We start from the raw sequence: 23,097 nt of genomic DNA on the forward strand, positions 1-23,097 counted from the left end.
GTCCTTATCCAAATACACCTTTTTTTTTTCAACTTTTGAACTTTTCTTTTGTTCAACCTTTTTTTTTTATAGCTTTACATCCCAAACTTATTTCTTTCTATTGTATGTAGTGAGGTGAATACTACACATGTTTTTGACTTTTTCATCAATTCCACATTTCTACCTTGTTTAATATCCATCTCAATACACTTCCTAATATGAAATACACACTTAGTAGTAAGGGATGCAAAATTGGAAACTTATTTAAAAGGTTAGGCTAAAATAATTATGTGTTTTTTAAACTCCCCTTAAACGTAAACTTAACATTGTCCTTAATGTTAGCAACATATAAAGAAAAGGTAAAAGAATACTCCTCTGGCAGTTACAGGACTCCGGAGAAGCTTTACTCTTCTTCTTAATCTTCATCATTGTCACCAATGCTTGTGGGAGACATGTTTTTACCGCAAAAAAAGAAAATAAATAGAGATTAATGTAGAAATATAATTAATTAAAATAAAAACAATTGAAAAGAGAAAATATAAGTTTCAAAAGCTTGGGTTGCCTCCCAAAAAACGCTTCTTTATAGTTAATAGCTTGACTATGACACTTGTTTTTGAACTACTTCACCCACGAAATACAGCTTGAGGCTTTGTCTATTGACCTTGAATGCTCCGGTAACCTTATTATAAATCTTAATTACACCATAAGGATAGACCTTAACCACCTTAAAGGTATTCGACCAATTTGGTTTAAGTTGCCATGGCAAAAAGTTGAGGCATGAACTAGAAAATACTACTTGCTATCCAACTTCAAAATCATGATGAATGGAACGTGGTGGTATAGGCTTATCATGCCACTGCTTGGTTTCGAGATGTGGTGGTGGTGGCTTTGACTCAAGAGTTGGTACTTGCTCAATTAAAGGTGGAGAACTTGGCATACTTTTATGTAACTTATCAACTAAATTCAATCTATAGTAATTTTCTATAGAGGAAGGATACTTAGTTGTGTTGAATATATTAAACTTGACTTCCTCCTCTTCAACTTTAAAAGTTATCTTTTCATTTTTCACATCTATGATTGATCGTACTGTAGCTAAGAATGGTCATCCGAAAATAAGAGGAATTTCAGCATCCTCTTCCATTTCAAGCATAATAAAGTCTACCAGAATGTAGAGCTTCCCAACTTTAACCAAAACATCTTCAATAATCCCCACAAGGTACTTGATTGATTTGTCTACTAATTGCAAGGTAACTATAGTAGATTGTATCTAGTTAAGTATAAGTTTCCTAGCAATAGACAAAGGCATAATTGAAACACTAGCACCAAAATCACACAAAGCTTTTGAAAATTTAAAACTACCAATAGTACCAGGAATAGAAAAACTCCTTGGATCCTTAAGCTTTGGTGGAAGCTTATTTTGGATTATAGCATTACACTCCTCAATAAGTGCAATTATCTCAAAATATTCCAATTTTCTCTTTTTGGACATGATCTCTTCAAGGAACTTTGCATAAAAAGGTATTTGAGCCAAAGCATTTACAAAAAGAAATGTTAATGTGAAGTTTCTTGAAAATATTAAAAATCTTTTCAAATTGCTTATTTATTTTCTTTTGCTTCAATGCTTGAGGAAAAGGAATGAGTGGCACATATGGGTTGACTTGTGATGGTGTGGATACTTCCTCCCTTTGCTTAACTTTATCAACTTGAACTTGCTTGCCAGAAGTATCCTTTTGATCAACTTTATCTCTCCACCATGTACCAATTTTTTACCTTTTACCTCATTAGCTGCTTACCATTCCTTAAAGAAATCGCATTACATTGCTCATTTTTTTGACTTTTGAGATTGGTCTTAGTGTCACTTGGTAAAGTTCCCTGAGGCTTGTTATTGATGGCATTGGTAAGTTGACCCACTTGTGTCTCAAGATTCTTGAGTGATGTTGTTTGACTTTGGGTGAGAGAATCAGTCCTGGCCATGTATTGCATAAATATCTCTTCCATAATGGGCTTTTTTCTCAAGCAACAAAGCTTTAGCTTAAAGTGGAAATCTAAAAGGAAAGTTTGGTTTTGCAATTGATGAGGATCCTTAGTTGTTACTTCATGAGAAGTTAGGATGATTTCTCCAACTAGGATTATAGGTGTTGGAATATGGATTATTCTGTTGTTTATTAAAATTTCCAATAAACTGTGCAAATTCAGCAATAATAAGACATTCATCACTCGGATGCCTATCTCCACCCAAATGTCACAAAAGAACTCTAAACAGCATGAACATCCAATGTATCAATTTTCTTAGTGAGAACAACAAATTGTGTAGTCAAGGCATTTATTGCATCAAGCTCGTGAATACTAGCAACTTTCCTTAGACCAAATCTCTCAGATGGCCATTGATAATTGTTGGAAACCATCTCTTTTAATAAGTCATAAGCCTCATCAATGGATTTACTCATCAATGCTCCTCCTATTGTAGCATTAATGGTGGTTCTAATTGGTCATAGCAAACCATTATAGAAAGTTTGAGCTTTTCATGACCCGGTACTCCCCTCGAGCCCGTGACAACCGTCGTGGTGTCTCGAGAGACACTCATTACCCGAGATGCCAATCGGAACCCCGTAAGGCTTTAATATCAGTTTCTCATTTTTTTTAAAACAATATTTTTAGAACACTACGTAAATAATTTTTACAACGTAAAAGCAAAATAAATTCCTACATACAGTAGTATAGATATCTAGAGTATAAAATTTAATTTACAGTAACATGTGGATCCCCTAAATGACAAAAATGAACGAAGGCTGCAAACCTACAGTTTTTGAGGAAGTAAAGCCAACTATAGCCTTCGATGATATCAGCTATCTACAGCCTATACTGAGCCTGAAATAGGTGGAAAGGAGGATGGTGAGATTATAAAATCCTAGTGAGTAAACAAACATAATCATAAACATATAGAGTTGATAACATGGAGACGATAAAATAAATCATTGTAAACTAGGTCACAACATTAGAACACATTTCATTCAAAATACGTAATGAGGCTTATGAATCTCATAAAACCTAGGTTTGTGCCATAAATCCATCCTCGGTGACACCTTGGCCGAGGCATCCTACCGAGATCGCCAAGGCTGTTCAAAATTCACATTTCACATAAAACACGTTTTTTGTTGGACATCACAACCGTTCCTTGGCGTTGGCTGAGTTCACCATCACGTGGTGGTTTGGCATGAAGTGAACTCAAATATCACCTCAGGAACTACCCTACATGCCTTTACAACCGAGGTGAGCACATATAAATGGGGTTACCGTGCCCCTCTCATAGGCTGGTCCACGAAACCCGCCTACTGCAGTAAGCTAATAATTATCCCACCAATCAGTAAAATTCAATAACATGATATGGCAATTATTGTAATTCACAGCCTTTCAAGGCAAACAAATAATCCGTATTTCAATACAATTGTCAACCAGCCATTCATGCCCGATTTATCATAAGCCAATCAATTTAAACAATCAAATTGCAACAAATAGCAGTCTCCGTGTACTCTATTTTTTAAAATCATTATTAATTTCAAAATAATTTATAAATTAATTTCATTGAAACACATTTATTCATAAAATATGAAAATTTACCTTTTTAAATCCATTTTTCCATAGAATTCATGAAATCATCTAAAAGCCACCCTAGATAATTAAAATGACAGTAAGTTTACTCATAATGTCTAGAGTGCGGATTTTCGAAGTACTCTGACTACTGGTCCTCGGATGCAATTTTCTTACCTTTATCGAAGGACTCACCACCTTGACATAGTACAAAATTGAAAAACTTACTACATTGGTACTAAATCGAAATTAAACTAATTTAGACTACTAATGCATGATATGTAATGCAAAATGCACGGGTAACCATCTAAACTCGGTATTGGCCTAATTCTTCTCATCACCCGATTAATTGGCCAACGCATCCAATTTAGCTCCAAATTGCTCCATTTCTTTTCCAATACCTTAATTCACCAAACATAAGTCAAATAACCTAAAATTTGACAAAACCATCCTCACTTTTCTTCTTAGAATTTTCGGTCAATAATGGTGCATTAACACCGTGATTTTTCCTACTACTTTTTCACACCATAATTCATCATTTTCTAATCAATTCTCTTAAAATAAAAATCAAATTCATCCTCATTCAACACAAGGTAGGTTCGGCCATTGATGGGTGATGAGGAAAATGAATTCTTTTCTTGTTGTTTTGCTTCTAGACATGGTAAACTAACTAAAAACACTAACATAACTTGAAATCAAATCAATCCAACATCATTCTCTCTCCATACCCATTCGGCTAGCCATGAATTCACCATGAAAACATGAAATTTAACCATGGAAAATAAGGAGAAATGCTTAAGGAAAATAGATTTCAAGTTTAAATTGAAAAATCCTACCTTTTTCACTTGTTTTCCTTGATTTTCCACACTTTTTCTCTTGAAATTCTCCACCTAGGGTTTGTTCTTTCTTTGTTTCCCTCTTTTCCTTGCTTGGCCGAATATTTGGAGAGAAATGAGAGGTTTATAGGCTGATTTTTAAAGGAAATAATAGAATATTCTAAGCTTGACAAGTGTCATTTTATTATTGGTCCATTTTAAAACTTTAAAAATTTAAACTTTTTATCTCCATCACATATATTTTCTCACTTATCCATAACATAAAAAGTCAATGGATGAATTCTATGAGCATGACAAGTGTTGGTGGTGTAAAATTACAATTTTGCTACTAGGATGGCAAAATTACCATTTTACCCCTATGCTCCGAAAAATACCGAAATTATAATTTTTCACTTCTCAACCTCAAATCATACTCCAATAAGTCAAATGTGATCAAAATCTTTTAAAAAAATTCCCATTTTGTCCTCGAGTGGCAAAATTACCATTTTACCCTTAGATAGTAAAATTTTTGGTTTGACTCCAAATTGATCCTCGAACTCCAAATCACCATTTTAAATCATTCATGAACTGTAAAATTTTCAATTTCACCCTAAATTCTCTATTTGATCTAGTTCGAGGCTTAAATCAACTTTGTTGTACCTCTAGGTACAATATCGACTTTTGTAATTTTTCGGGACTCTCCTAGCATGCAAACATGCTATCCATCATATGTATGTCATGACAAGTATTTTATAAGGTCGGGCTTTACATAATTTGTAGCCATTTAGGTAACCCATGGTGAGAACATTTCTTAAGCAAATCCTTATATCTCTCCCAAGCCTTATACAGTGATTTAGAATCAAATTTTGTAAAGTACGTGATGCCATTCCACATCTTAGCTGTCTTAACTAGTGGAAAGAACTTATCTAAGAATTTCTAAGCCAAATCATCCCATGTACTAATGCAACTAGCTAGAAGCATATTCAACCAACTCTTTGCCTTGTCTCTCAGTGAAAACGGGAAAAACCTCAATAATGGTATCATTAGAAATGCCATTAGTCTTGAATGTATCGTAAATTTCTAGGAAATTGACAACATGTGCATTAGGATCATCGTTTGGCAATCCACAAACTGAATTGAAGTTTGAATCATCTGCATGATTGTTGGTTTAATCTCAAAGTTATTGGCTTGGATGGTAGGTCTACGGATGCTTGAATGAAGGCCTTGAATGAGAGGTAAAGCATATTCTCCCAAGGACTTGGTTTCTTTTTGTTGATCAACCATTATTTTGAATTGAATTAAAGCTTGTGAATTTTCTTTTCAAAGTTTCAAAGAGTCTTTTTGATTTTTGGATAAAAAAGAACAATTCGCAAACTTCTCACTCTTCACATACAACAACTAAACATACTTGAAACAAAGAAAACGAAAGTTTGAATTAAGATGCAGATAACTTGGTATTAATATTAACAAAGAAAATTTGAAAACCATTCCCCAGCAACGATGCCAAAATTGTTATTCCAACCTTGAGTAAGTGGGTTCCTCGTGTATAGATCCTTAACCAAAAAATAGTACGACAAAAATTCAATGTAGACAGAATTAGTACGATAGAATTTGGAAACAACATGTTTTTATTAGCTTTATGAAGACAAAAGACATTTTTTATGAAAATGAGGAAGAGCGAAAGTGAATTGTGATTGGTAAACATGTGTCATCAACAATTAAATGTTCATAAGTTCTCTATACGGTGAATTAAGAGTCAAATTATGTAAATTTGAAGTGACATGGTGGGATTTACTATAACTAAAATTACAAGAAGAGTTCTAAGTGTTTGTGGAAGCATGGTATGCTGTTGGTTAAGTAGATGAGTGCTTTGGCTTAATCCTAAAACAAGTTTTTGTAGTATGGCCTACCATGTCACAAATTGACTAGTAATCTTTATAGTTGCCTAGACTACGAAACTTGGTTTTCTTTGAAAGGCTTGTGGACTGATATTCCTTTTTCTAGTATTAAGAAAATGGGTTTTACCAGATTGCTTGTGTTTGTTAGCTATCACATAAGAGGCTTTGGTGGAGAGATGAGCCAATGAAAGGGCATAGTTCTGAGAAGAATCCAATGTATTTAAAAAGTCCTCATAATCCTACAATTTTTAAGAAGTTCTTCAAATGAGATATGAGTTTCTTTATTAACTATTATTGTTATTTCTTTGTATTCAGTGTCAATGCAATTCAAGGTATGAATAACTAGGTCTTCTTCACTGACAAGGTAGTTGATCAAGGCTAACTCATGTGTTGTACTTCTTAGGTATTGAAAGTATTCATTGACAAATTTGTTTCCTTTAAGTTGGTTGAGTTTTTCTCTCAAGTTCATCATTCTTGATATTGTAGTTATATGCCCTACAAGCCAATTAGTTGGTTGTATAGAGATACACCTTTTGTTTTAAGCATTTATGATTAGTAAAAGGCATTCTTTGAATCCCTAAGACCTATAAATGTCAATTAGATGAAATAAAGTCCATGGAATGTCATATGCTTTGTGAAAAGTAAAGAGTTATAATTATGAGATCCTTATTATGTCAAAGCATTATTCTTAAATTGTTCACTGTCAATGTTTTATCAAGAAAAATGGATATTGATAAAACATAGATCGACGTATGGTTATGTTAATGACTTGTGAAGTGGGTAATTGATTTCATATATTGAAATGTGAGGAGACTTTAACTAACATTTGGGTGCTTATTAAAAGAACAAATTCACTAAATATGAACCTCCATGAGAATTCAATTTGATATATCATTCAAGTGTTTATGGAACAAATTCCCATATGACAATTATGCAAATGATCCTTAGATTTGAGATTATTTTATTGATTTTATGTGTGGGATGCTATTTTTTGATGTTGTTTAAAGTGGACCTAATCAAGAATGTTTATAAAGGGATGGATATTTTGTTGACTCCATATGTTTTTGATGATAACAACGCTAGGATTCGGCCTCATATTCAATCATGAAAACAATCAAGAAATAAAAGTATATGCAACGGAAAAATCAAAATATATTTAATTAGAGAAATAACAGAAACCCTCAAGATCAATGTTTGTGTTTTTCATATTAATTATAAACACTCATTGGTTCAAGTATTATGTGCCTTGCTCTAGATGTCGTAAGCAAGAGCCAATTAAATCCAAAAACACTTGTGATGAAGTAAGTAACTTGAAAAGAGAATAAGACAGTCTTAAATCCTGTAGTTAAAATCTTTGCTTCTTCACTTTTAGGATTTGTCAAATCTTCAACCACCCAAGTGTTTGGCCTCTAACAATAATCCACACAGTGACTAAACAAGACCTTCTCAAAGGTAGGATTTTACTTGTGTTAGCAAGTTTTGTTTCTAAAATAAAAGACCAAAAGTTCTTGCTGAATATTATTTCTATCAAATAAAGAAAACTATTTTTCTTTTCCTATTTTTATGAAATGGCTAAGAAGTGGCTGAAGGCTTAGACTTTTAGTTGGCTAACATTATATATTTATATAGCTAAACTAAGTTGTAATCCTAGATACAACTTTTGTATTTTTATTCAATTAAGTTTGTGTGAACTCAATTAATTTTTCAACTTTATTTTGGTCCATTTCAATTAAGTCCAACTTAATTGATTATCCTTATTTAATCTCAATCATGTCACTTAATGTGTGTGACTCATTAGGCTTCTAACATGTTAGCAATAAATATAAATCATAATGAAATATCAATTTAATAATTTATTTATATTTATAGATAATGAACGGTATCTAACAATACATCATGACCACCGAAATGTTAGAGAGTCAATTAAAGAATTTGACAAAGCCTTTCTGTGATAAGCCTCTCGGTGTAATATGGTCCTTTCATCAAATATCCTAAATATGTCACAAATCATGGCTTAGTGTCTATTTATGACATTCCATATTAGTTCTCATAATTTATGACTAACCTTATAAATTTTGAAAACTAACGTTCCTCATATTCATCATGCTTTAGCCAAAGACTTTATACAAGTTAGTCAAGAATTGAGAACAAATAAAATACATCCCCTCATATCACTTAGGGTGATGAATTCTCTTTTGACCACTCATCCACCTTCGCATGCTTTATGGCATACCCAAAAACACCCTATTTAGGCATGTGGTCGCCTTCAGACATGTAGAGGTGAAATAAAAAATCAAAGTATGTAATTGTAACACCTCATACCCTTATATAGAGGTCAATAAGACCTTATCGACAAGACGAAGGGTCAATTGATGCTAATTTCAATGCCAAAGAGTGGTGACGGGTGAAAGGAATATTTTGGAATAAGATATTTCATATGTGAGAAAATAATATTAAAATATTAATAAAATAATAATATTTTATCAAAGATGAATTAGTGAGTTAAAAGGTGATTTGGAAGTGAATCGGGACAAAGTGAGATGCTTTGGGACCCGAGGAGACAAGTGAAGATTTTTGAAATAAAATAATATTAAAATAATTCAATGCTGAAACAGGTTGCATCTTGCTAGAGATAGGTTAAGTCTAAGTGAGGGAGACCAAAAATAGAATTTTTGGATGACATGAATAAAATGATATTTTATTCATTTATATTATATTATATTATTTAGATAGAGAAATTATTGGTCACATGTAAAATTGGATGAAAAGAAAATAATTAGTCATGAAAAATGAGGTTATGTGGAAGATTGGCATATGCATGTGACAATACTATTACATGCAAAAGATGGCATATAAAGGTGTAATCTTAGTGGAGAACATGTGGAACCCCCCCACCACGTGACAAATAAAAAGGAAGGAAACAAATGCACAAGGTGAAATATGCATGTGAATTTACTAGTTAAAGAAATCATAGAGAATTTTTGCATGGAGGACACTTGGTGGCAATGTTGGACTAAAAGAAAGGAAATATATATGCATGTAATGTTATTGTCTATATGGAAGGCCAAATGAGAACTAATGTGGGAGAATGCATGAAAAGCTATTGGACATAAGTAAGGTGGCTGCAATGGAAATGCATTAAGAATGCATGAAGATAGATTAAAGAATGAATATGGATAATAAAGGAAGATATTTGACCAATGTGGAAGAAAGGACATTGGTGCATGGAAACAATTGGTTGGCAAAATGGCAAAATAAAAATAAAAGGTGAATGTGTTCATGCAATTTGATTGGCTAAGTGGGTGGCCAAATAAATAACAATATTTCAAAGTGTAAAAGAAATGAGAATTGGCCTTGGAAAGCTTGTGAGAACCGCCCATTGTGAGAGAATAGAGAAAAAGCTTGGTTCTTGAGAGGTTCCACCCAAAAAGAGAAGAAAAGAGAGGAAAAGAAAGAGGAAATTGGGTCTTGAAAGGTTTCACTCGAGGAGAAAAGAAAAGAGAGGAAGAAAGAAAGAAAGTGGGGAAGGCTCGAGTTTGTGAGGAATCAAGGAAACCGTGGGTTCCTTGCTCTTCATTGTTGAGTTTATCATTTCATCACCCAAAAAGGAATCTTCAACATGCAAGAGAGGAACCATGGAGCTTGAGGAACGATGAAAGCTTGGTTCCAAAGTTTCAAGAGAAACAAGGGTAAGCATTATGGTTTTGGTTTGATTATGTTTTGATAATCGGTTGGTAACCATAAAAAATGTATTGTGGCAGCAAAGAGAAGCTTGATTGGAGAGGAACTAGTGACATGCAAGCCATCAAACCCTTGGATGCATGATGGATTCAAAGTGAAAGAGAAAAAGTAAGCATAGTATTGTGTTTAAAGGCCTACGGTTGGTAGAATTGTTAAGAAAATAATTTTTGAATGATGTTGGCAGCTTGGTGATTGAAACTTGGAAGAATATTGGAGTGTATGCGAGGCTCAAGCAACTTCAAAGGTAAAAATGTATAATGCTTTAAGTATGGTTAGAAGATTTTGAGAAAATGGCTATTGTTGTGTTGATTGAAAGTTTGAAAGACACATTGTGAAGAATGATGATTGTTGAAAAGATCTAAAAATGCATGAGCTAGTTAGAAATGTTAACGTTGCTTGCTTTGTTGTTTGAAAGAAATAAGGATAAATAATGTGGATGAAAGATTGGAAATAAAGCATTGAAAGTTAGATAGACAAATTATGCATGTAAGCTTGGAAATAATTGAGTGAAATTGGATTGATTGTTGCTACCATATATGTGGTTAATGCTATGAAAATATAAGATGGACTATGATGAATGTTGCTTAGAAAGGTTGAAATGGGCACTTAATGTTATAAATAAGTTGTTCGTACATGTAATATAGAGAATTATGCATGTAAAGGATAAGAATTCCTTTAGTAAAAATATGTCAATATGCATATGAATATGCAAAGGCTAATTGAGAAAGAATGGTGATTTTAGCATGATTTGAGTTATTAAAATGATGATTAATGTTTGAATGAGAAAGAGAATGGCACGGGATATAAAAGCATAAAGCTAAGTGTGGGCAGCAAGTGTGGGATAGAATAATTTGTAAAGTTGCTAAGTTTTTTGAATTTAATTGCTGCTAGGAAATTGACAAGTAAAGGATAGTTGCTGTGCATGTAAATCAAGAAGGATAATAGTTAAACGACAAGTGATATTGATCGATTAAGAATGCGAAGAGTTTGAATTAGCGAAGTAATATCTCGCCGAGAGAGGTGAGTAGGGGGTGTCAATTTTAAAAGATTCTATGCTATATCAAAGTATAAGTATAGTATTATTCAATGCCTTTATGGAAAGCATGAGTTGCTCGAAAATGATAAGTGATTTGAATATATGTTTTGGAATGATTTATACATTGCTTTTGTGGAAAGCATGAGCTAATAGAAACAATAGGCATTTGTGAATGCAAACTGAGTTTGAAGGTGTTTTGTGTATACTGTATATATGATATATTTAAAGTGTTTTAGAAACCGGGGAACAAACCTTTTTGCAATGTTTTGCATCAAAACCATGCCTTGTATCTTTATGTGACGTGCATAGTTAACTGCACTTGATAAATGGCTTAAATACAAATTCTTGTGAGCCAGTTTTAGTCCGAACTTTATGCAAATGTTTACACCATGCATTTTAATGTGAAAAACAATTTTGAAAGGTTGCTGAACCTTGTTTTTAAATGATTTAAAGAAAAACTCTTGAAAACCTTAATTTGGTTTTGAAAACGGTTTTGAGAAACTGAGAGCATCGAGAGTAGACCGAATGCCACATTAGGATAGTGTGACCCTTATGCACAAGTGAGCTTTAGCTAGAGAACTTTTTGGGTCACCGATGGGCTATTAGACGTGGCAAGGCCATGGTCTGTGATTACACATGGCAAGGCCACAAGTTGTTATACGTTACAAGGCCACGGTCTGTGATTATACATGGCAAGGCCACAAGTTGTTATACGTGGCAAGGCCACGAGTTGATATATGTGGTTGCGACCACATGATTTCTTTAATGTCGGCCAACATCGTCGAGACTGCCATGGTTGTGGGAATCCAATGGAGAGAGGCCTCCCAGGTGTTATTATGTGGAATATGGTTCGCGGGTTGATTATCTATGATTTTTTACTCGAGAGTTTGGAGAGTTTTTAGACTCGTACTTTTTTGCATGATGGAGAGATATTGTTTTTTCCGCAGCTCCCCTTTTTAATTGAAAGCTTTCAGTGCTTTATATGTTGATCTTGAACTGATGTATGTGGATATACTCGATTATTTTTACATGCCACACGGTTTGGGAGTGTGCGTGTTTTTATATGGCCATTTGTATTTATGAAGGAAATAAATGATTTCAACGATTGAAATCTATTTTACTATGCTTTGATTTCGACATTTTTTGCCAAGGAAAGTATTGCACTATGATTTTCACAACATTATTTTTGCAAGGCACAAATATGTTATTTGTTTTTGGGTTTTAGAAGTTTATCATTTTATACTCTAGTTTTATCCTTCAAATTATCTGCTCTAAGCTTGTTTCCCATCTGCGCCTTGCTCACGAGTCGATGATCACTGAGTTTTTGAGACTCACCCCCTTATCTCCCTTTTTATAAATAAGTGATCTGTCACGACCCAAATTTCGGGTCATGACCGGTGCATGGGCCCAATGGACGTAGTCCACTAAGCCCAAGCAAGCCTATTAATCTGACATGTTCATCATTCCATCATAAACTGCTAAGTTACATTTTATAACTTAGGATCAAAATAATATTAAACATTTGCCACCTCATACTGGCATACTAAACAAGTGTATATACATTATCTACAACATGTATCTTAATAATTTACATTAGGTTTGTCTATACACAACAAAAGAATACTTGACTTCTAGCGGAGGGACTCGAATGAATGTACAACTACTAAATGTCAAGACACCTACCAAAAGATGGATACAAGTCTACAAGGACACCTCATCCTAGTTACCGGCTGCTTTGTGATATGAAAACATGAAGTTGAAAATGGTGAGTATAAACCCAGTGAGTGAACAAGAAAAGGAACAAGCAACCATAAGGGAGAATTTAAAATCATGATGCACTTGTTTTAAAACAATGCAATTTAATTTCATTCATATTGAAAACCCCTCATTAAACCCTTAAATAATTAATCACTTGGTAATGATGAACCCATACATATCAAATAATTTGAAAAATGAAGGCTTCAGTGATACACAAGCAAGTAAAATGCGACAACGAATCTTCGCTGTAGCGAAAAGGCATTCTTGCTGCAGCAAGAATGAATTTTTGCTGTAGCGACGTTGAGATTAAGTTATTAGCCAAACGAGGGTTCCTCAACTGATCGAGGGTTTATCACCAAACCTACTCATTTTAAACTTAATTCACTTATTCCTTAATGTTGGAAGTCCAAGCTCAACTATGGTACCAAAGAAATGGAAAATGGAGCAGCAACCGAACTAAAGAGGAAACAAAATAGAAAGTTTTTTGCTGCAGCGAGAATGAATCTCGCTGCAGCAAAATTTTGGTCCAAAAACAGAATGTTTCTCACTGCAGCGAGAAGCTACAGTACCTTTCTCGCTGCAGCGAGAATGCATTTTCGCTACAGTGAGAACCAAACTGGTGAGGCTCTCAAAAACCCTAGAGTTTCTCGCTGCAGCGAGAATCAAAATACCAAGAAAAAAATGTCATTTTCCCTTAAAACAAAGCCATCCTGCTGTGTAACAAAAGCAACATGTAACACATGCAAACTCCCAAATTTCAACAAATCAAATGCTCACACTTTTGAATTTCAACCATATACCATATATATATATATATATATATCAATCATCATGTACACCATCCTGTCATCATCATGCACATCATCCCATCATCCCCAACTCATGCGCACTCCCTACTCGCACATGGCTAGGTCATCATTGGGTTATGCGCACTCCCTACTCGCACATAACCGAGTTAATGTCATTACACAATAATGTATTCATATATATATATCAACACAATGTGGTAGTGCATGAATCAATGATAGTCACATGTCACAACATGGAGACAATTTATCAAAAGCTTGTTCCCAAGGCACTTGTTTTTATGAAAAGCTAGATAATCCATTCAAATGTTTAGCAAATACATTATATCCCCAAAACAAGTTTTGAATGTAGTTCACTCACCGATTTATTGTTGAGCCTTTAGCTGACTCTAATTCCCTTAATGATCCAATTGGGGTGATGGGGCTTCGTTAGAACCTAAAATCACATTAGCATTAGCAATAGGTCAATTCACATATTATAAGCCCTAAAAGCTATCTCTTAGCTAGCTTTCAATTGCCACATTAAATGGCTATCTATGTTCACTATCTTAATCACTATAAAATGAATGAACATCCTCAACAATAAAACAGCTTATAATCTTAATTACTAGCCATTACCCACAGCTAAAAACCAAGCTTAGTTCATCACTCACCCTAGGGTTTCTTTGTAGTTGAATTCTCTTCCAATAGCTTCCAAACAAATGGGGTAATTCTCTCTTTCTCTCTCTAGAATGCCCAACTAGTGAGAAAAAGTATGGAAATAAGATTTTTTAAGGGTTTTAAGGAGACAGAGTGGAATAATACAAGAGTTCTAGTCAAAAGGGCACAAAGGTATGAAAACTAGAGCTAGAGAGAGAAAATTATGCAAGCTCCATATCAAGCTTCCATGGAGGTTGGAAGCAACGTGAGATGGAAGAAGAAGAAGAAGACAAGCTGCTGGAAATTCAAGAAGCTGCTGGAAAGAGAAGATATTTATAGCCCAAGCTTATCCATTTCCTTGAAATTACCAAATTGCCCCTCCACAAATTAGCTTATTCTCCTTCAATCTTTTATGCAATCTTTTTGCTCTTTTGACACTAGGACAAGGTCCATAATGGTCTAGACATGCTCAGGTTCATGAAAACTTAAAATTCTAACCGAGGTGAAAAATAACCATTTTGCCCCTACCATGAAAATCATCAAAATTTTGGATTCCTTTCCATTTTACCCCTAATTTCACCATCCATTTATGCCTTAGGCCTACTTAGGCCATAATATTGTTTAAAAATCTTACTTTTATGGGCTTACTAAGGAAATGACGAAATTACCCCTGATCAGGGATATCGCATATATTACTAACTATGAGTCTATAAAGGTCAAGGTCTCATATGATCGACCTAGCGTGCATTTGTCGGCACATATTGTCCACTGTGGATAGGTAAAGGCATCTCATAACACTCTATTCCGAGTTGGTCCGCCATTAGAGGTCAAGTCGTTCATAGTATATTTCGTTGTAAATGGACACTAGTCTTAATGTAAATGTACTGCTGGAGATTATAAACTTTAATGTATTTATACAATTAATGTGGAGTAAAAGTTTAGTCGAATTGTCCATCTTTTCGTTTTAAGTATATTGCAAAGAGTTATATGGTTCAAAGCGATTACAGAAATTGGTGGAATGAATATAACGTATTAACAAGAGTTTCAAATAAGGCTTGTTCGGGACTTGGTGGGTTCTCTCGCAAGACTCGAACTTCAGTAGCGATCAAGGAACGGGTCGTTTCAGTAATTCTTTATACAAGATGACTTGGTATCTCCAATTTGAGGACTAGTTACATGACTATCACATGAGAACATATTCCATATACACTTGAGTGAAATACCAAATGGAGTTCTCATAATGGGTCATGTTCAATGAACTTGTTCTTTAACAAACACCCACATGCCATCTTCAAGTATCCCTTATACTTCAATCTATGAGATCGATTACTTACTTCTTAAGTAAAGAGGCTTAATATGTATTTGCCTTTGAGCATTGTCAATGCCTTATCTTGACAATACAATGACCAGGAACTATTTTAAGAATATGGCTTTGATGCATAGAGATCTCATGATGATAATAGCTTTATAATTCTCATACGCAATTAGTACTGCATTGTTTAATTTTTGACTCACGTAAATATATGTATTGCAAGGATAATATGATGTCAAATAGAATATCGATCTCAAAGATAATTGTTCTAAAAATTTTACCAAGTATTAAAATTACACAATTTAATTTTATCCAAATGGTGAAACAGCAAATAATAATTTAAACTAAAATTAACAAAACTAATTAATGAGAATAAAAATAAAAAAAGAAATAAAATCTGATAAAAATCAGTAGAAATAAACCTAGGATTACAATATCCCTCACACTTTTTCTAAATCTTATTCTCTACCTTATCTTATTTCAATGGGTCGAATTGCTAACTTGGAGTGCTCAATTATTTATGAAGGTCTCTCGACTTGTTTTATAAAAATATCTATGTTAACCCAAACACTATATCCCTATGTGAATTGAAATTAAAACAAACTCATTAAGTTTATGCTCTAATTATAGCTACATATGGCATATAGGTATATCTCTACCCTATACATAAATCAATTAATATGATCATATGCTATTCCAATCTTAGACTACACTAAACTCCCTTTCCCAAGTTATGTTTAGGTTTATAAATCAATTTAATTGGTAGCTAAGCAATTAAAAGCATATAGAATAAATTGGAATAAACAATTCAATTCCATTGAGAATAAGCAAGAAAAAGATTAAAAATTCAAATTACATGTGAGTTCAATTGCAATCCTAAAAAATTAAAATTAGCTACTTATAATTGCAATAATAAATTAAAATATGTGAAGTTTAACCATTAAGAGTAACAAGAAAAATAAAATCTAAGGAAGAAGACAAAACAAATATTTGCAGCCTTACTTTCCAAGTTTCAACCTTAACTTCTAGCTTCTTGAATCCCTTAGGGTTATCCCCTTAACTTCTCCCAAAGCACTCTTTAAATACAAATATTCTTGACCTGAAATTCCCTAAATTAAACATAGTTTAACCTAAGGACTCAACTAGTGGGTAAGAAATGTTATAAGGCCTAAACATCAAATATCGTCCTTCAAATTACCTTTCTTGTAGCATTACTCTCAGTCATCTTCAAACTTGATTTGCTCTATCTTTGAGATAGAACTAGGTAAAATGGTCTTCATTGTAGTTGTAGCTTTGTCTCTTACCTTTCCAATGGCTCAAGAGAAGCACTATTTGGATATCTAGAATGAGAGTTATGGTTAAAATACTAAAGTATGTATTTTGGGTCATTCAAGCACCTTTTTTTTCCACAATTAAGCCTTATTCTTTTAAATCATACAAAAGCACAAAAACTAATAAATAATAGCCAAATTAAAGTAAATAAACAAAAAATTAAAATAACTCAATAAAAATAATCTAATTAGAAAAACAACTAAAAATAACTAAATTCTAGTTAAAATTTAAAGACTTAGCTAACATTAAGAACAAAATGAAATTAAAATAATTCTATAAAATATAATTATTACACTCCCAAACTTAATATTTTGCTAGTCCTTGAGGAAAAGAAAAGAAAACAAAGAAAATAAAGAAACTTAATAAAAAATATTTTTCAAGAGATAAAAATTCACCCAGTCATGATTTCCCAAATTTTCCTCAGAAATTATCCAACAATTTCAACTTAAGGTAAAATACAGATAATCTTCAAATTCATGCATTAATTCAAAGGAAAACTTACTTTTGAATAGACTTCCTCTGTGTGTGTGAATAATCTCTTAGAAAGAATATCATGCAATTCAGATTAATTTTTGCCAAGTTTAAGCATAGATTAGTATTAAAATCCCATAAGTTTGTTTTTCATCTTTTTGTCCACTAATGTAGTATAACACTTATTCAAGGATCAATAAGTCTTTATTAGGCTTATAGTGTAAGGCCAGGGTCAAGGTATGATAAAAGATATATGTAGGCTCAAATTCACCATAAGCACTTAATCAATCTAGGACCTATAAAGAGCTTTAAAAAAAAATTTATAGCACCCCCAAACTTAAAATAAAATTTTCTTTGTACAACACACTTTATTTCTTTTTCTTTCTTTTTTCTTACACCCCTAAACTTATTTTGACAATTATGAACAAGGCGTAAATTTCCAACACCTCTCATTTTTTTCACTTCTTTTTTTTATAATTCACCTTGCTCCTTTAATTTAACGTTAAGCTTGAGATATTTCCTAGAAAAATCAAAATAATTAAGGGTGTGTCACGACCAAAACCCAAGAGTTTGTGATTGACGCACGAGCCCAGCAGGCAAGGCCACTAGACTTGAGCAAGCCGTAGTGTTCAAAATGATATAACACAAAACCAAGGGATTTCATAATCAAATATTCACAATAAAACCAAATATAATATATTATCCCTGTCACATAATTCATACAAATGTTCATAAGGTCATACGTTGGCCGTTCAATGGGGGTTCGTACATAACAACCCTTACACATAAATTCATATGGCCCATCGTGCCTACATAAACAACAAATTAAGTGTAGAGTAGAAGCTCGTGATTGACGCAACGGAGTAACACAGCTAGTGGAAACCTACCAGATGCAATAATCGGTATGTCTCTGGATGACCTTTACCAAACAACTTTATGGCCTATTTATCTATACATGGTACATAAATGGGCGAGTATTCTAATATTTAGTGATTGGTGTAGATAAACAAAATAAGATATATTTATATGAAACACACACACACACACACACACACACACATATATATATATACACTATATGCACCTTTTGTGTGTTTAGATGTTTTAGTAAACATCTTCAAATATAGGGCATATCATTATCCCTAAAGTCTCCAATGTGAGGGCATATAATTTTCCTCAATGTCTAAAAAGATCATCATACATATCATTAGGCTTACCCTCGAAGCTGATCAAATTTATTCAAATCATTCTCCACGGCATACTCTAGTCGTTGGGGTATCACATTATATACATATCATATTTATTAAAGCCTCTTTATGGCTATCTCATGTCATATGCAAATCAAATCAACGAGTGATCCTCCATTAGACACAGTTAAATCACACTCGATGGCTAATCGGTAGAGAATTAAATCATGCTTAGGCAAAGCCGCTGGCAGAGAACAGATCACACACATGCCAAACCAACATGTGAAGAACAAATCAAGCATTGCGCTGAATCAACTAATGGAGAATCAAATCATCGACAGGAGAAATCTCCCAACTTTGGCATCACCTAGAGTACTCTCAAACGGGTGGCATCAAAGCACTGCAAGTGGGAATCACAGGCAGGATTAGTGCCATCATCCTTACTTACCACCATCCCTGTAGGTGCACATATAGTCATAAGGGGATTGAAACTCCACTCAACCACAAATCAAATCAACGTTCGGAATTCAATCCTCGGATGGAAATACAAATCCAGAAATAAAGCCATTATGCCTTTTATTATTCACATTTTTCTCATCGAACCTCAATTCACATTTATCGAGCTTTAATCGCCTTTAAGCTCAGTTAAATTCTAAGTGTCTTTAAATCTCCAAGGCATTAATTAATCAAATCGTCTCAACATGTCATTCACCTAGGGTAATATACTCCTAGGGGTTCATCATAGCCTATAGACATCTTAGTCTGGACACACACAGCATAGGCCACCCATGTGGCTTAAATCACAGCACACAAACACCCATTCCACAGTTTGGTTCTCTAACCTAAACACTTACATCTAGGTAATCATATATATGCATATATATACACATATACATATTCTAATACCATGGCAGTGCCTTCATCAAGGCGTCATGCATTAAATGCATTTTAATTTAGACCCATTCATAGTGACAAATTATAAGTAATTCCATCGTTGAGCTCAACTTTAGCCTATAATCATCCTCTAGCTTGCCAACGAGTTGGTTTAACACTATTTCCCCTTTCACACACATCTGAACATGAAAATACTAATTATTCTTGGCTTTTGAAACATGTCAGTTTTTCCATAATTAACCAAATCTTAGGAATCCAACTATTTAAGCTCAAATCCATCAATAATGAGCTAAACCCATAACTTGGAAGTTGGATTGCATAAGTGCTAGCTCCAAATTCCCTAATCCAAGCCAAAGAGGGAAAACTACCAAATTTGAAAAAAAGTCAGATTTACCGTTATTAACAAATTAAATTGAAAAATAATCGGTAAAAATGTTAAATCTTACCTCCATGATGGTTTCCCAAGCTTTAAATGGCCTCAAATGGCTTTAAAAATTAATTTTTTGGGTTAGGGTTTTGAGTTTTTTTTTAGCGAGAAAAAGGGAAAGAAAGAGTTGAGAGAGAGGTGGGGTGAAAATGGCCCAAAACCCCTTTTTATTTTTACCTTTCCTCAGTGATGAATCGATATTTTTGGTAATGTATCGAACATCTGCCTTAATTTTGAGTAAATGCATCAAAACATTGAGGCAATGTATCGATACATTTCAGGCAAAATGATCTTGGGTACTCTCTGCTTCAAATGAATCAATACATTAGGGCAATGTATCGATACATGTTCATCTTTTTCCAAATCTATTGACACATCCTTAAATGTATTGGTAGAATTCCTCCAAAACACCTCATATTGTTTTTCTTGCCAAGAATGTATCGATACATAGCATTTTCCCTTGTAGGCTGTTTTAAGCTTCTAAACCTTCTAGAATTCCATGTTTAAGACCCCAAAATCATTCCATGTTAATATCTCACCTCAAATCATTTATTTAACTTAATCCCACACACATAAATTCACAAACATAATATCAAACTTAGATCAAAACCTCAAACTATGGGATTTATCATATATTTTCTCAAAATTTTGCTTAAGTGTCAATATATGCACTCTCAAACACTCGACATGCATATCATATCATCAAAATCCTCAAGAGTTCACATATTTCATAAATCATCTTTAGTTTACTTAATTTACATTGAAAATTGGGGGTGTTACATTCTCCCTTCCTTATAAGAAATTCGTTCACGAATTTCATATCATACTTCACAAGTTACAATTATTAATCCTCAAATAGGTGGGGATATTTCTTTCGCATTTCCTCCTCGAGTTCCCAAGTGGCTTATTCAACCGAATGGCTTCACCACAATACTTTCACTGTGGAAATGTCCTTGGAGTGAAGTCGTTTCACTTGCCGATCCAAAATGTCTATGGGCCGCTCCTCATAATTAAGTTAATCTTGCAATTGAACTTCCTCATATCGTATCACATGTGAATGATCCAGAATATACTTCCTAAGCATGGACACATGAAAAATTGGATGAACATCGAACAACTTAGTCAGTAATGCCAAATGATAAGAAACTGCACCCATATGCCTTAGTACTTCGAAAGGTTTGAGGTACCTAAGGCTCAATTTCCCCTTCTTTCCAAATCTCTTAACGCCTTTGGTTGGTTAGATTTTTAGAAATAGATAGTTGCCAACTTCAAACTCTAAATGCTTTCACCTGTTGTCAGCATAGGACTTTTGGTGACTTTGAGCTATAAGCATATTTTCTCGAATCACAAAGATGCCTCATTTTTCTTCCTAAACCATTTTCGATCTTAAGAGCTTTCGTTCCCCAACTTTAAACCAAGCTATAGACAATCTACATCTTTGTCCTACAAAGCCTCATATGGAGCCATACTGATCATGGCTTGACAACTATAATTAAACGTAAACTTGGCCAAAGGCAAATAATAGTTCCATAAAACTCCAAAGTCGAGCATAATTGTTCTCAACATATCCTTGAGTGCTTGAATAGTGCATTAGATTGGCCATCAATTTGTGGGTGGAAAGCCGTACTAAAATCCAACCTTGTGCCCAAAGCCTCTTGCAATTTCCTCTAAAATTGAGTCATGAACTGCGGTCTTTTGTTCGACACTATCATTACCAGAATACCACGTAGCTTCAAAATCTCATTAATGTAAATTTAGGCATCCCAAGCTGCTCCATACTTAGTCTTGATCGATAAAAAATGAGCTGACTTAGTTAGCTGATTAATTATCACCCAAAAGGCGTCATAACCACTTCTAGTTCATGGTAAACTCATCACGAAGTCCATGGCTACATGTTCCCACTTCCACTTGGGTATTGGTAACGGTTGTAACAGTCCCAATAGTCTTTGATGCTTAACTTTCACTTGCTGGCAGGTTAAACACTTAGAGACATACTCAGTCACATCTCTCTTTATTCCTGGCCACCAACACACGGACTTCAAATCATGATACATCTTGGTGGCTTCAAGGTGTATTGCATAAGTTGCCACATACGCCTTTTCTAAAATCTCATTTCTAAAATTGTCCATATTCAGCACATAAATTCTTGATTGATATTTCATTAAACCATCTGTGTCATATACAAAGTCTTAAGCTCTATCCTCGCTTATATCCCTAAATATCTTTATCATATATTCATCTATATCTTGGGCAACCTTAATTCGATCTAATATCATTGGTTGAACTCTAAAATGCGTCAACAAGGTGTTCAATTGATTAATCTCCAAACGCATTCCCATTTTGCCCAGATCATACAAATTCTGCACCAAAGATCATCTCTCCATAGTCACATGTGCCAAACTCCCCATCGATTTCTGGCTTAGAGCATCCGCTACTACATTCGCTTTACCAAGATGGTAAACTATGGTGCAGTCATAATCTTTCAATAATTCTAATCACCTACATTGCCTAAAATTCAAATCCCTCTACTGAAATATATATTTCAATCTCTTGTGGCTTGTATATATTTCGCAAGTCTCTCCACATAAATAATGTCTCCAAATCTTTAAGGTAAATACGATCGTTGCCATTTCTAGATGGTGCACAAGGTAATTTTGCTCATGCCTCCTTAATTGTTGTGTGAGATATGGTGTGACCTTCACATGTTGCATCAACACACAATCCATTCCAATTCGTGATGCGTCGTAATACACAATGTAGCCTTCGGATCCACACAACAGGCTTAACACAAGCGTAGAAGTAAGACAGGCTTTAAGCCTTTGGAAACTAGCCTCACATGTATCAAACCAATCAAACTTAACTCCTTTTTGCGTTAGCCTCGTCAAAGAGGATGCGATCTTAGAAAAATCTTGCACAAATTGTCTATTATGTTATGCTAAGATCAGAAAACTTCTAACTTCCATTATAGACGTTGGCCTTGGCCAATTCTCCACAGCCTTTACTTTGCTGAGATCCACTTGCTTCCTTTGTTTAGACACCACGTGTCCCTAGAAACAACTCACATTTTCAAAACTTAGCATACAATCTATGCTCTCTTAGGGTTTATATCACAATTCTCATATGTTGTGCATGTTCTTCTGGGCTCCTAGAATACACTAATATGTCGTCTATGAATACGACCATAAATTTATCCATATATGCATAAAAGACCCTG

The sequence above is a fragment of the Theobroma cacao genome, chromosome 2 (genome assembly GCF_053813885.1).
Source record: "Theobroma cacao isolate CCN51 chromosome 2, ASM5381388v1, whole genome shotgun sequence".
Classification (NCBI taxonomy): Eukaryota; Viridiplantae; Streptophyta; class Magnoliopsida; order Malvales; family Malvaceae; genus Theobroma; species Theobroma cacao.